This window comes from Octopus sinensis, linkage group LG14 (genome assembly GCF_006345805.1).
Source record: "Octopus sinensis linkage group LG14, ASM634580v1, whole genome shotgun sequence".
Classification (NCBI taxonomy): Eukaryota; Metazoa; Mollusca; class Cephalopoda; order Octopoda; family Octopodidae; genus Octopus; species Octopus sinensis.
In genome coordinates, this window is record NC_043010.1 from 40,662,395 (window position 1) to 40,677,146 (window position 14,752).

Genomic DNA, 14,752 nt, shown 5'->3' on the forward strand with positions numbered 1-14,752 from the left:
GCAATCTACGGTAGTGTGCTATTTATTCTCTTGAACTACATAATGTTCTCCTTATGAATCTGGCTGTGCCAAGGAAGCAAACATTTTGCAACAGGATGGAGAGAAAGAAATGTAAGGACGGGGAAATGTGATAAAAGTATACATAGAATTACACAGTGGTAGAATCGGTAGCACGCCGAACAAAATGCTCGGTTGCGTTTCGCTCGTCGCTACGTTCTGAGTTCAAATTCCGCTAAGGTCAACTTTTATTTTTTGGATAATATATTAAGTACTTGTCAAGCACAGGGAGCGATGTAATCGACTAGCCTCCCCGCACTAATTGCAAGCCTTGTGCCTATAATAGAAATCATTATTATTATTATTGTTATTATTATTATTATTATTATTATTATTATTATTATTATTATTATTATTGTTGTTGTTGTTGTTATTGTTGTTGCTGTTGTTGTTGTTGTTGTTGTTGTTGTTGTTGTTGTTGTTGTTCTTGTTCTTGTTCTTGTTTAAGATTTCGCACAGTATCCAATGTCGTGATGTTCTCGATTGAAGATATTGTGTCTAGCGGGGGTTTGTACTGTCTATCAAGTCACAACAAGTACTTTAGACAGACAGTACTTTACGCAGTATGGGCGCAGCTCGAAGTAATGCCGATTTTTGCAATACACCTAGATTGTAGAGTACTTCTAAAGTTTCCAGATGTTTCTTCAGGGTGGGTGGTTTTGAACCGAATGCTCCGATTACAACAGGGACAACTGTTCTCTTTCTTTCATGATAATATCCTGATCTCCTGGCATTGCACTTTTGTTTGTTCCTCCTAAAGGTTACTATATCCGGCCTTCGGTGCTCTTATTTTTATCATGTGCTTTCACTGCACTACCGAGCGCAGCTGTGTGTACTTTGGCTATGCGCTGTCGTTTGTTGTGATGCTCTTATTTTCACTGTATTGAAAGTGTTTTACGTACGATGTGTGCAGTGCCTAGTAGTGCTATTTTCTGTATGTTATATATATTTATAAGTCCTGGTGTTCTTGCTATGTATTTGTCTAAATTTTTTTGTCAGACCTAATGCGCCTATTATAATAGGAATTGTTTCTGCTTTTAGGCTCCAGCTTCGAGTTACCACTATTTCTAGATCTTTGTATTTTGAAAGTTTTTCCGTCTGTTTTAGAAAAACCTTGTCATCTGTTGTTATTGATAAACCGATTAGAAAACATTTTTTTACTTTATGATCTCTGACGACTATATCCGGCCTATTGGCCTTAACTTCTCTATCTATGTATATTGACATATCCCAGAATATGGTTGCTTTCTCATTTTTTTTTACCTTTTCTGGCATGTGCATATACCATCTATTTTCTGTTTATTTTCCATAGGGTAAGCATAGCGTCCAGTGAATATAGGTCCCAACTCTGTCGTGTCTGTGAATATATTCCTTCTTAGCCAGAACCGGGCAGCCAGAGACAATATGATTTATTATTTCTTATCCGTCACCACATATTCTGCAGTTAATTGTTGTATTTGTTTTCATTATATGTTTTGGGTGATTTCTGGTTGAAAGGCTTTGATTTTGTGCTACAATTAAAAATCCTTCAGTCTCTGCTTTGAGTCCTGAGCTTCTCAACAATTGTTGGGATTTCGCTTTGTCTATTTCTCTTCTGTTTAGCTTAACCCAATATTTGCCATGTAGGGGCTTTATATTATTATTATTATTATTAATATTATTATTATTATTATTATTATTATTATTATTATTATTATTATTATTATTATTATTTTGTACTCTAAGCACAAGGCCCGAAACTTTTAGATAGGCAGCCAGTGGATAAGATCGACACCAGTGCACAACTGGTACTTAATTCATTGACCCCGAAAGGATGAAAGGCAAAGTCGATCTCAGCGGAATTTGAACTCAGAACCTTAAGATAGACGAAATACCTATTTCTTTACTACCCACAAGGGGCTAAGCAAAGAGAGGACAAACAAGGACAGACAAACGGATTAAGTCGATTATATCGACCCCAGTCCGAAACTGGTACTTACTTAATCGATCCCGAAAGAATGAAAAGCAGAGTCGACTGCGGCGGAATTTGATCTCAGAACGTAGCGGCAGTCGAAATACCGCTAAGTATTTTGCCTGGCGTGCTAACGTTTCTGCCAGCTCATTATTATTATTATTATTATTATTATTATTATTATTATTATTATTATTATTATATTATTATTATTATTATCATTAAGACAGCAAGATTGCAGACATTTCTTGCGACTATACTTCATGCGCTTTACGTTCCGAGTTCTAATTCTGCCGAGGTTGACATATTCTTTATTCCGTTCGGGGTCTATAAAGATAAGAACAAATTGAGCGGTCAGTTTGATACAATTAAGTGATCCCCCACATCACTAAAATTGTTGGTAATGTACCAAAATTCGAGACCATTATTATTATTATTTTAAAAGCGCTACATGACTGTTCCCATCGGGCGATGAACCAAATACTCCACCGGATTAAGTTGTACGTTTTAAAAGCAAATCTTTGCATGTTTTGAAAGGAAATCCAGTTTTGCTTTCGCCTTACATCTTCGTCATTCAATTAATGTCTGTTTAACGCATTTTCGAAACCATTATAGTTTTATTGTTGCTGTTGTATCTATCATATTTTATCATGAAAAAACATTGTTTTAAAGTAGCCCCTATTCCTCTTTTCTTTATTGAATCGTTCGCTTTTTTTTTCTTTCCATCATGGAGAAGGATAAGAAGGGATAAGCTGTTACATGTCTTCTGTATTCACGTGAAGGACTTTTTTCTTTTTCTCTTGTCATTCACGCGTGAAATTAGTTTCAATATGGCTGCACTGGTGTGGATGTAAGATAATTCGTATACAGTGTGAATCCACATTCCATCTTCGAAGAAAGAGAAAGAAAATAAATTTGTGCATGAATGTGTGTGTGTGTGTGTGTGTGTGTGAAAGAGAGAGAGAGAAACGTTTACCCCAATAGCATTTAAAATTGCAACACCGATATTATAGAATGTCAGCACTGTCAATGATATTACGAAAGGTAAACGTGTTACTTAGGCACTTAAGAAAAATCTGAAAGACAACAACAGTAATAAAAAATACTACAGAAAAAAAAATCTATTTGCATATGTCATATTTCAGGACCTTAATAAAATAACTGAAGAAAGAATTAAGGGGCCAATAAATGCAAATCCGCTGAAAGACTTGTGCATGTAAATAGATATTAACGTTGAGATTTATGCCGAGGAGCAGGCTATTGCGATACTCACGCCAGTAAAATACAAACTAATGGGCTATATATTATTATATATTATATATTATATATTATTATATATACATACTCACACGGGAAAGATTTATATATATATATATATATATATATAAAGGGAAAGACCCCCTTCGGTCATGAATGACCATGGGATTGCACCTAGAAAGTTACCCTCCTAGACAAAAGTCCGGGCAAGGTTGTTTATGGAAGGCCAGCAGTCGCCCATGCATACCAGCCTCCCCTCTCCACGCCACCAGTGTTATCCAAGGGAAAGACAAAGGTCGATACAGCTTGGCACCAGTGACGTCGCAACTCTTTTCTACAGCTGAGTGAACTGGAGCAACGTGAAATAAAGTGCCTTGCTCAAGAACACAACACGCAGCCCGGTCCGGGATTCGAGCTCACAACCTCACGATCGTAAGCTCGACGCTCTAACCACTGAACCATATATATATATATATATATATAATATATATATATGTGTGTGTGTGTATAAAGGGCATTTTTATATTATAATAATGTGTTGTTAATTGCATTATACATGAGGCAAATATGTGATGACATGGCTTGATCACATTTTGTTAGACAGCTAATCTATCTGGATTGAGGTGGAGTTGAACAACAATAACAAAACAACGACCCTTTTTGTCTATGTTAAAATTTTCCAGTAACATTATGAAGGTCCTGAGTGATGTCGAAAAACATGGTTCATACTAATGCAAGTTTTTCTCAGTAGTCTCTTTTATAGCTGTTGTTGCCTTTCTAATTTTCCTATGTATCTTAATACAGAATTTTAGTTTTTGTAAAGTCAGTTTGTCATTTTTAGCAGTGCAGATAAATGCGTGGATCTGCTGTTGACGACGTATGACACCAGAAGCTGAGTTATCTCAGAAATCTACTTTACTTTTAAGGTTTCTGGTTGAAGAGTTTGTGGTTGTAAACGATTTTAAAAGCTTCTCTGTATGAAAACGTTAATAATGTTATCAAAATGTTATATATATAACGTTTGTGGGCCACAAGTAAGTTTATTTTAATATTCTCGAGATTCCGGTAGTATTTATTGTACATATGTCATGTGTAACACTTTGCTGCTTATTATAATGTAGGAACCTAGTGAAGTGTAATCTATTGCGAGTTACTACTTGGAGATATTCCAAGATGTAAAGAAAAAACAGACATAAAAACAATGAAGATGAAATCTCTTAGTGTTATTTGTCATTTCCAAAGTGAGTCCAGGATGGAATGTCCATGAATTACATGGGGATCCTTCATGAAGGTCGGATGGATTTATTTTGGCAAAATTCGACTAAAATCTATGTTGTTTATCACTATACATAATATTTCAGTGATATATCATAGTGGAGAAGAGCTACCTTTTGAAAGGTTTTTGTATTAGCACGTAAACATATCATACAATTTCGAAATGTTTATGAAACGTAGACCCCTTTGTCAACGATACGATCATCTACAACTGTCTGTCAATACGTTATTGCTTTCAGATCAGTTCTTTTAATACTTATCAATTCTTATTATATTTTATATATATATATATATGCATTTTGTTTTAGAATACAAAGATATTTCGAAGAAAGCAAGATCTATTTGCGTCATCAGTCTCCTTTAAGAAGCTCATCAACAGAGAATTCAACTATTTTGGTTGAATATTTTCCACTGTTTTTATCCAACTGTAAAATCTGATTTAGAAAACAACAACACAAAAAATAACAAAAACACAATCACTATTTTGAAGAGTTTTTCTTTTAAATAAATAAATGAATAAATACATAAATAAATATTCAAGATTTCTTATTTCTCAAAATAACTTGTCTTTACCTTTCTTGAATATATATATAAATAGAGAGAGACAGACAGATAGAGTAAGAGAGAGAAAGAGAGAGAGAGAGAGTAAGTTTACAGAGTTGCTTGTCTTCCATTTTTAGTTTCCAGCTTATTACTTTAAACTATTAAGATAGCTACGACCAACTTTCTATTCTCTTTGACGGTCATCAATACTTGACTTGACTTTATTATAACTTTCAGAATGATTGTGTCTTTTTCGATACATCAAATTCTTGGTAAATATAATCAGGTTAATTTACTGCTTGAAATAATACAGACCTTTTCTTTACGCATCGTTTTATTTTATAATATAATTCAAATATCCGCAACGTTTGTGGGCCACAAGTAAGTTTCCTTTAATATTCTCGAGTTTCCTGTAGTATTTATTGTACATATGTCATGTGTAGCACTTTGCTGCTTAATATAATGCAGGAACCTAGTGAAGTGTAATCTATTGTGAGTTACTACTTGGAGATATTCCAAGAATTTTTTATACAACGTTTCAGTGGGACATTAATAAGTAGAAATCTAACGACCAGTTGAATTTGCACATTGGTTTTCGATTTGTCTCTGTTGGAAAGCTTTGCTTCACAATCTAACAAGGAGACCTTTTTGAGATCACTGAACTTGCCAGAAATAGAGGCTAATTTCCTACAAAATACGCTCTGTTGTCTTCAAACAATAGTCAAGATTGAGCAAGTTATTTATCATATTTTGCACAATCGAGGTTTATCTTGGGCTGAACAAGAATTTGGGCTATTTAATGCCGTTTTTGAGATTGGATCAAACGAGCAGATATCCACTTTCTGTTTTTTCCCCCACGCTTCCATATATTTCTCATTTTACTCTTTCAGTATTTTCAGCCAGCGAGCTGGTGTCGCTGGGGCGCCGCTATCTTAAGATATTTTGTTCATTCAGAGAATGGATGGTCTTTTGAAATCAATAATAACCGTGTTAGGTTTCCTTTTGATTGCTCTTCAGATTTTGTTTGTTTTTTTTCCTCCGTCTATTTCTGTTTTGTTGCGTACATTTTTGCCGATTTTTCGACACAGGGCTTTTAAGTGCAGTTCTTATCCGCAAAAAGCAATAAAATATCTATACTCTCTGCTCCCCACAATTTATGTCAATGTATTTGCCCATGAAATCTTTAAACCTATTTTATCCATGATATCTCAGCCTTCTCGTTTCACAATGATGCCAAACTATAAATTTTCCAGAACCGATGCGTGCACTTAACGAGAAAAAAGCCCTGTCGCTATTTTTGTTATTGTTTAACCACGGCTCACTCATTCAATATGATAAAAGTCGCTCAGTTTTTAACTATTCCATATTTGTGACAAATATTATAATGGTTTCAAATTTTGGCACAAGGCCAGGATTTCGTGTGGAATAAGGAAGTCAATTACATTAACGCCATTGCTCAACTTTGTCGATCCGAAAAAAGCCAAAGTCAGAATAAGCACACACACACACACACAGGCACACACACCATGCGAAGTTTCCCTACCTTACAAAGGCCTCAGATTTACTGGTGCTTAATTTATTGAACCCGAAAGGATGAAAGGCGAAGTTGACCTCGGTGGAATTTGAACTCAGAACGTAGCGACTGGTTAAATACTTGTTTCTTTACCATCCACAAGGGGATAAACACAGAGAGGACAAACAAGAACAGACAAACGGATTAAGTCGATTATATCGACCCCAGTGCGTAACTGGTACTTAATATATCGACCCCGAAAGGATGAAAGGCAAAGTCGACCTCGGCGGAATTTGAACTTAGAACATAACGACAGACTGGTTAAATATTGTAAATCATTTCGCCCAGCGTGCTAGCGATTCTGCTAGCTAGCCGCCTACCGAATTTTTTTGTGATGAAAGTAATAACTAAATGCTAACTTTTCTCTTATTTTAAAAAGGAAAATTCCCGGTGACCGTGGTATGGTTGGTACATCAGGTGGATTGAATAACAAAGTATTTGGTTTAATATAGCTGTGTATACTATTTTACTCTTTTACTTGTTTCAGTCAGTTGACTGCGGCCATGCTGGAGCACCACCTTTAATCGAGCAACTCGACCCCGGGACTTATTCTTTTGTAAGCCCAGTACTTATTCTATCGGTCTCTTTTGCCGAACCGCTAAGTGACGGGGACGTAAACACACCAGCATCGGTTGTTAAGCAATGCTAGGGGGACAACCACAGACACACAAACGCACACACACACATATATATATATATATATATATATAATATATATATATATATATATATATATATACGACAGGCTTCTTTCAGTTTCCGTCTACCAAATCCACTCACAAGGCATTGGTCGGCCCGGGGCTATAGCAGAAGACACTTGCCCAAGATGCCACACAGTGGGACTGAACCCGGAACCATGTGGTTGGTTAGCAAGCTACTTACCACACAGCCACTCCTGTATGATATCATACCAATGTATGATATCATTAATGACAAAACGTTTTGTTTAAATTTATTTTTAAAGCAATTCTTTCTTTAAACTGTTCGATTAGCTAAACTCTAGAATATGCGTGGTGTAATTGAAACTAAAACAGCTAACTTGGGTCAAGTGATACGTTGAAAGATTTCTAATCAGCAATCTTCAAAAAGCTGAAGATTGTTATAAAAACTAAAATTGACAGGCAAAGGAATTTTCAAAGCTAAATTTAATTCGTTAAATTTCGAAAGCAGTCGAGTAAGAAAGATTGTATCTTCAGCTTCTTGACACATACGCTCACGAGAGAGAGAAAAAAGTAAATATAGCAATTTGTGCAGTGGTAAAGCGATCTGGTTTGTTTGCTATTGCTTGCTCTGTTGTTGTTGTTGTCTTCTTCTTCTTCTTCTTCTTCTTCTTCTTCTTCTTCTTCTTCTTCTTCTTCTTCTTCTTCTTCTTCTTCTTCTTCCAATCAAGAATCACGCCATTAGCCACAAAGAATAATCTCTAATTCGAGCCTACTCTAAGCTAATAAGAATGCGTGTGGCATTCTTGAAGATCCACCCACCGCACGCGATAGACTGGCGGTTGCACGGGCGCGAAAGCTACGTTGTTATCCTCATTCTGTCAACAGTGGCTTTTAACGGGTGGAGAGCTGAACCATCCTAGGGTACAGAGGATTCGCAAGGGTCTGAAAGTTTACCACATCATAGTGGGTTACACCATGGTTCCTCTGTTTTGTGACAGAAGTAGGAAGAAAGAATGACAGAAAGTTGTGGTGAAAAAGTACAGTGAGGTTCACCACCCTCCCCCACAGGAGCCTCGTGGAGCTTATGTGCTTTCGCTCAATAAACACTCACAATGCTCGGAAATCGAAACCGCGTTCTTACGACCGCGAGTCCGCTGCCCTAACCACTGGGCGATTGCGCTTCCACTTGTTGTTGTTGCAGTTGTTAACAGTGATGTTGTTGTTGGTATTGCATTGTCGCCGGCCAGCGAAAGTCTATGATAAAGGTCTATGGCCAGAGTTGTCCCAGTGCGCCGGTTGTAGCTGGTGTCGTTGTTGTTGTTGTTGTTGAAGACGAGGCTCTTCTTGTTGATGATCATGATCATGATCATAAACTTTTGTCGCTCGATGACCACAAAATATGACCATCTTTATCATTATCATTATCATTAAAAACCAGAGTAACCGAGCAAATTTAGCTGTAATTTCTAGTATCGGGGACAAATGAATTGGCTCAGGTTATGTTTGTTTGCCGCTTGTTGAGGACCCTCGAACAGTTGTCTTCTCTCTTTAATAGACCTCCATATAATCGTGGTGGTGGTGGTGGTGGTGGTGGTGGTTGAGGGAAGGGGATGTGAGGAAGGAACAGGAGGAGGATAAAGAGAGGAGGAAGAGGGAGTAGGTGGAAGAGGGGGAGGAACATGGGGAAGATGGTAGAGGAGGATAATGAGGAGGTTGTGGAGCTAGTTATGATGTTGATGACAATTGGGGTAACGGTGATGATGACGGTAGCATTTATTAAATGATCATAATCACGATGACGACAACGACTATCATGATAGAGATGATGATGATGATGATGATGATGATGATGAGAGAAGAAGGAAGATTATGACGATGATCATGCGAAGAGGAGCATGTCTATCATAAAGATGATGCTGCTGCGTCGATAGGCTAGCGGTGAAGCGAGCAACTACCGGAGTATTTTGCTCGGACGCTAAGGACAAAAAACAAAAAGAGAGATAACAAACAAATAGCGAGACTAACAACCATCGAATAAAGCGAAAGTGAGACAAATCAAAGGTGAATCAATTGAACGGTGCGATGGCACCTAATGAGATAAAACCCAAATCACCAACCAATTACTGTTCCATTTACCATTTTTCCTTTTCTGTCTTAAACGCGTTTAAAAGGTAATTTCACGCGTGAGGAGCAAATAGAGGACACCAGAATAAAATTATTCCTTTTCCTAATTGCAAATCTTTCATTGCTAATAAAATGTCGTATTCCATTCTTTCGCAAAATAAGACAGAATTTAAAATATTCTCATCATTCGTTCATTGATATCGCTCATCATATTCATCACAGTTGTTCACGGAAAAATTTTGGGTTGTCCGGAAAGTTCGTGCTGATTTATACCAGCTTACCTTTCGACTTCTTTTAGAACATGTTTGAGTCCATAAAATAGGATCTGACTACACCTTCATTTAGAGTACAGTTTAAGCTATCTTTTCGTGGAAGAAGGTTTATGTTCCTATAACCTGTGTTAATTCTGTAACCCTTTAAAATGTAAGATAAGAAAGTTCATTTTCGGCACTTGATGCTTTGGGAACCAGACAAAAAAATGCTGCAGCTCGGCTGGGATGTGTTACCCCACCCTCCATATTCACCAGATATTGCTCCTTCGGATTTCCACTTATTCAGGTCTCTGCAGAATAGTCTTAATGGCAAACATTTCAATTCCTTGGATGACGTAAAAAGATACCTTGATAAATTCTCTGCCATGAAACCACCTCAATTCTGGGAAGAGGGTATTTTCAATTTAAAGGAAAGATGGAGAGGCATTGTGCAACATTGTGCCCCTGCGTTTACTATGTTATAATTTACCAGATAATGACAGGTGTAACTTCATTCTAGCTAGAGTATGACTTGATCAAAATATATTATGAATCTCTACTTTGGTACTGAATACTTTTTCTTTCGGCAGTTAACATTATATACATATATGCATACATACTTACACACGCATACACACACACACACACACACACACACACACACACACACACAAATATATATATATATAGTAAATCCCCCACACACACACACGAAATAAAGAAGACCAAACACAACAAGAAAAAAAACAACAACGCGAGGACGTGGTGCATGCAAAGTATTAACAGATGCTCAGGAAAGGAGAGAAAGGTAGGCTTTTTCACGTTTCGAGTAAAGCTGGTCGTCAGAAACAGGAGACGGAGGGAAGTCTAAGAGAGGAAAAAGGAGAAAAAATCCCCAACGATTCACATGTTGTTACATTTTGAAAACGCTTTCGCCTGTACATTTAACAAGTTATCCATCAGACAAGTGATAACTTCATTTGCCAGAGGATGACGGGTGAAACTCCATTCTAGCTATAGTCTGCCTTGGTGAAAATATATTATATATATAATCAGACGTGTCCTGTCTTGCCTTCGAAACACGCTATGTCTGGTAGCGACAGCCGATGAAGTGGATTTTTCCTTGTGCAGCATGTCCTGTACTTCGTTTTTCTGCTGTACATAATTGTTTTTCCCGTTTTCGTTTTCGTCTTGTTCCACGTCTCTGTCCTTCTGTTGTAACAAAATGGCTTTTCCGTTTTCGTTTCTGTTGATTTTTACGTCTTCTTGTGGTGTCCTGTACGTATATATATTTATATATGCTTGTATATATACATGTAGATGTCGGTACGTACATATATGTTTGTATGTATGCATATATTTTATTTATTACACTATATATATATATATATATATATATATATTGGCTAAACTGGCAATATGACCATTCCGAAATATAACAATATATATATATATATATATATATATATATATATATATATATATATATATATATATAATATATATATATATATATTATCATTACTTTCTTTATACTTTCTAAACTTTCCTGTATTTTCTGGGCTTTCCTTTTGTCGTCTCTTCCTACTCTGGATGTCCTTACTCTGTTGTCTCTTATACACACACGCACCTTCGTGTTGGGGGTCATCTTTACTTTGTTATCACCCCTACTTCTTCGCTCTCTTGTGTGATCCTTCTGTCCGAAGTCAGTCGCCATGATAGATCGTTAGCCACTACATACATTTTTTTCTCTCCTTGTTTTTTTTCTGTGTCCCTTTCTGAAGAAGAGCGTAGGCTCGAAACGTAAAAAAAACTGTTTCTGTTTCTGAGCGTTATACTAATACATCTGTTTGTTTTGTACACCACCTGTCTTCGTCTTTTGTTGTTGTTTTTTTTCGTAAACTCCCCCTATACATATATATATAGTTTCATACGTTACGCAATCAGCAGGTTTCTGTAGTGACAGTCTTGTTCCACAATTGACTACTGTTGTTAATTGTGGAACACGACGGCAACTACATAAATGTGATGACTGAGTAACGCAAGGATGTACTAGTTTATTTCAATATAAAAAAAGTCGCAAAACTGTAAAAGTGTTAAAAATATTCAAATAACGAAACGTGAAAATCAGACTAATTTAGAACTTCATTGACTAATATATTCCTCTATACACAATCATGCACTCTCGGATATACGTTGACGGTTGTCTGGAAGATTCTGTTTTACAATTCTGTTGACATCGACTCTCTCAAACTCATTGTTGATGTGGCAGTTACTAAAGATGATAAATTTCTCAGTTGCATGTTTTTCTTTCATGTTTAGTCATGTATTACTTGCTTTGGTGAAGGCGCGTGGCTTAGTGGTTAAGGGCATTCAGCTCATGGTTGTAAGGTTGTGAGTTCAATTCCCGGCGGCGCGTTGTGTCCTTGAGCAAGACACTTTATTTCACATTACTTCCATCCACTCAGCTGGCAAAAATGAGTAGTACCTGTATTTCAAAGGACCAGCCCTGTCACACACTGTGTCACGCTGAATCTCCCCGAGAACTACGTTAAGGGTATACGTGTTTGTGGAGTGCTCAGCCACTTACACCTTAATTTCACGAGCAAGCTGTTTCCGTTCATCGTATCAGCTGGGACCCTCGTCGTCGCAACCGACGGAGTGTTCCTATACTTGCTTTGGTACTTCGCCGGTATTGCAAAGGCGTATGCATATATTTACTTGCGGCTTTTGCCCTTAAAGTTTATTCAGCAAGAAGAAACAGGACCCCTCATTGGAATTTAAGTAGTGACAGAAATATAATTGGATAGTGAATCTTAAAAAACTGTTTTGCATATTTTCTGCCTATTTCTTAATTTGAAACGCTCGAAATCTCTTGACTTTTACTTATTGAATTACTAAATTTCAAATTATGGCCTACGCAATGTTACTTTCCATAACCGCTATACGTAATAGAGAATCTGCAACTTTTGTAGATATATAATTGACACGTTTCTGAGGAACATAACCATACGTAATTTACGTTGGTGCTGAGATTTTGTCCTCCAGGTTTTGATTATTTGTGAGATACTGTTCTTATCCCATTTGATCAATTGGTAAGAATATTCGATTGTTTGGACTTTACTTTAGCAGAGGCAGCTTATAAGATTTCAAAGACTGTCTGAGCTGACAAGAAGCCTCCTCTCACACTCTTTGTCCCTTTCGCTCTCTCTTTCATTCTTTCTCCCCCACCTCTCTCTCTCTCTCTCTCTCTCTCTCTCTCTCTGGGAATATGTCTGCTGATATCAATATTTCTATAGCAATATCCAGCTGATACCAGAATTTTACAGGTTTTAATATCAAAGGAGAGGACTTTCTCAGTTGTTAAGTTTCCAAAATCCTGATTCCAAAACTGATATAAAAAAAACTATCATTGGATATTTTCTTTATGTAAGACTAAAGATCTGACCTTTTATGTCTGACATCATGTTTCCTTGATCATTTGATATTTGTTCACAGTGCGTTTTCATCAATATCTAAGTATGTGTAGCACTCCTAGGGAGGATCAGGAGGGATCTCTGATGTCACACTGTTTTTCTTTTTTTTTTCACTTTAATGTCGTTTTTCTACTCACATTCAGCTATCGATTATGAACATCTACATTCGCTAAACTCCACCCATATCGTACTTGAAATGATAATTAAATCGAGTTTCATTCAAAATATTGTCAGTGTAGATCATGAGATCGTCATCAAACAAATAGATATATACTCGTGGGTCTTTCATTTGCCGTCTCTAGCATTAGACTTCTTCTAAACTTTCAATCGCAGCACATAAAGCAGCAGTAATATTCGGTTATATTTGCTAAATGAAATTAATCCGGCAACTATGGACAGAGAACAGAATCGTAATGCTTTTGGGATTGTTTATACAAATTTTCTGCCTATACTTCTTTTGAATTGGATACGTTAATGTCAGAGTGTTTAATGCAAACATTATGTATATGCTAGCTAGAAATAACGAAATACTAAAGTTATTCCACGTCATCAAAGTCCGTCCTTTCTTTCATCTGCCAAGTCATTACACATTTCCTTGCTGAAAACAAAATATTCCCGGAAGAAATTATTTGAGAAGATTCTTCAAGGTTTATCACCTATGTTTAGGCAAACCTATAGTTTTCTGCGAAATCATTTGTTTTATTCTTGGCTAAAAGATTTGGTAGGCAATTTCTGTATGTCAATTTGACATTCTGTAGTAATTTTAAACCTACCCATGAAAGCATTCAAGAAAATGTTACAGCTGTACTTCTCTCCTAATATTAAATCTCTTGCTAACATCTAATTATGCAGCTTTAACACAGTAAAGGAGAGAAAAATGCATCGGGTCGCAGCAGTATTTCCTTTTGATTATATTCCACCATTACGATTCACAATCGTTCTTTTCATTCTAGATCTTACACAAAAATGTCTCAAGCCCTTAAGAGGTAGCTTGTTGTGCAAGGATATTGTGTTTATATTCATTGAGATTCTGATTACTCTCTTCCAATTGCTGAGTTTCCCCAGATGTTTATTAAATATTATTGATTAATAAAGTTTATTAAGTAATAAAGGTTATTAATTGCCTCTTCAAGGATATGGAGTGTTGAACCTACCAACATTTTAGTATTTTGTTTCTTTACATACGATGGAGAACATTATTTTTCTGAACACCTTAATATACTGTCAACAAGTCCGATCGGTAGTACCCAGCAATTAATGTTTTCCCCTAATTTTCTTATCAACTTCAGTGATATATTATGGATAGTTTCATTACCAGGTACACTGCGTCTCTCTTTTAGGTGTTGCTTAACAAGATCATCGTCCGTATATAGAGAGACAAATAGTCCTCACAATCTCTGACGATTTCACTATTAACTTTTAAATTGAAAGTGACTGTTCTATTCTATTTTATATATTTTTATCTCATCTAAATTGTATGTTGTCTAAAGAAAGTTTCAGAAAGTTTCAAGAATATAAAAACATGCTGAAATTGCTAAAATGTGTCCAACTTATTGAATATTCTACAGTCATCTTCGTCCGAT

The 14,752-nt window shown here is 36.4% G+C and overlaps 1 long non-coding RNA gene across 1 annotated transcript; it reads right to left on the reverse strand.

Annotated features, from left to right (window-relative positions):
* Positions 1–1,479: 1,479 nt before the first annotated feature.
* On the reverse strand, positions 1,480–14,333 carry LOC118765867. Its single transcript, XR_005001762.1, has 3 exons — positions 14,324–14,333; positions 11,435–11,444; positions 1,480–1,686 (listed from the first exon to the last, which is right to left on the reverse strand). It is a non-coding gene; the product is annotated as an uncharacterized LOC118765867 (long non-coding RNA).
* Positions 14,334–14,752: the final 419 nt, after the last annotated feature.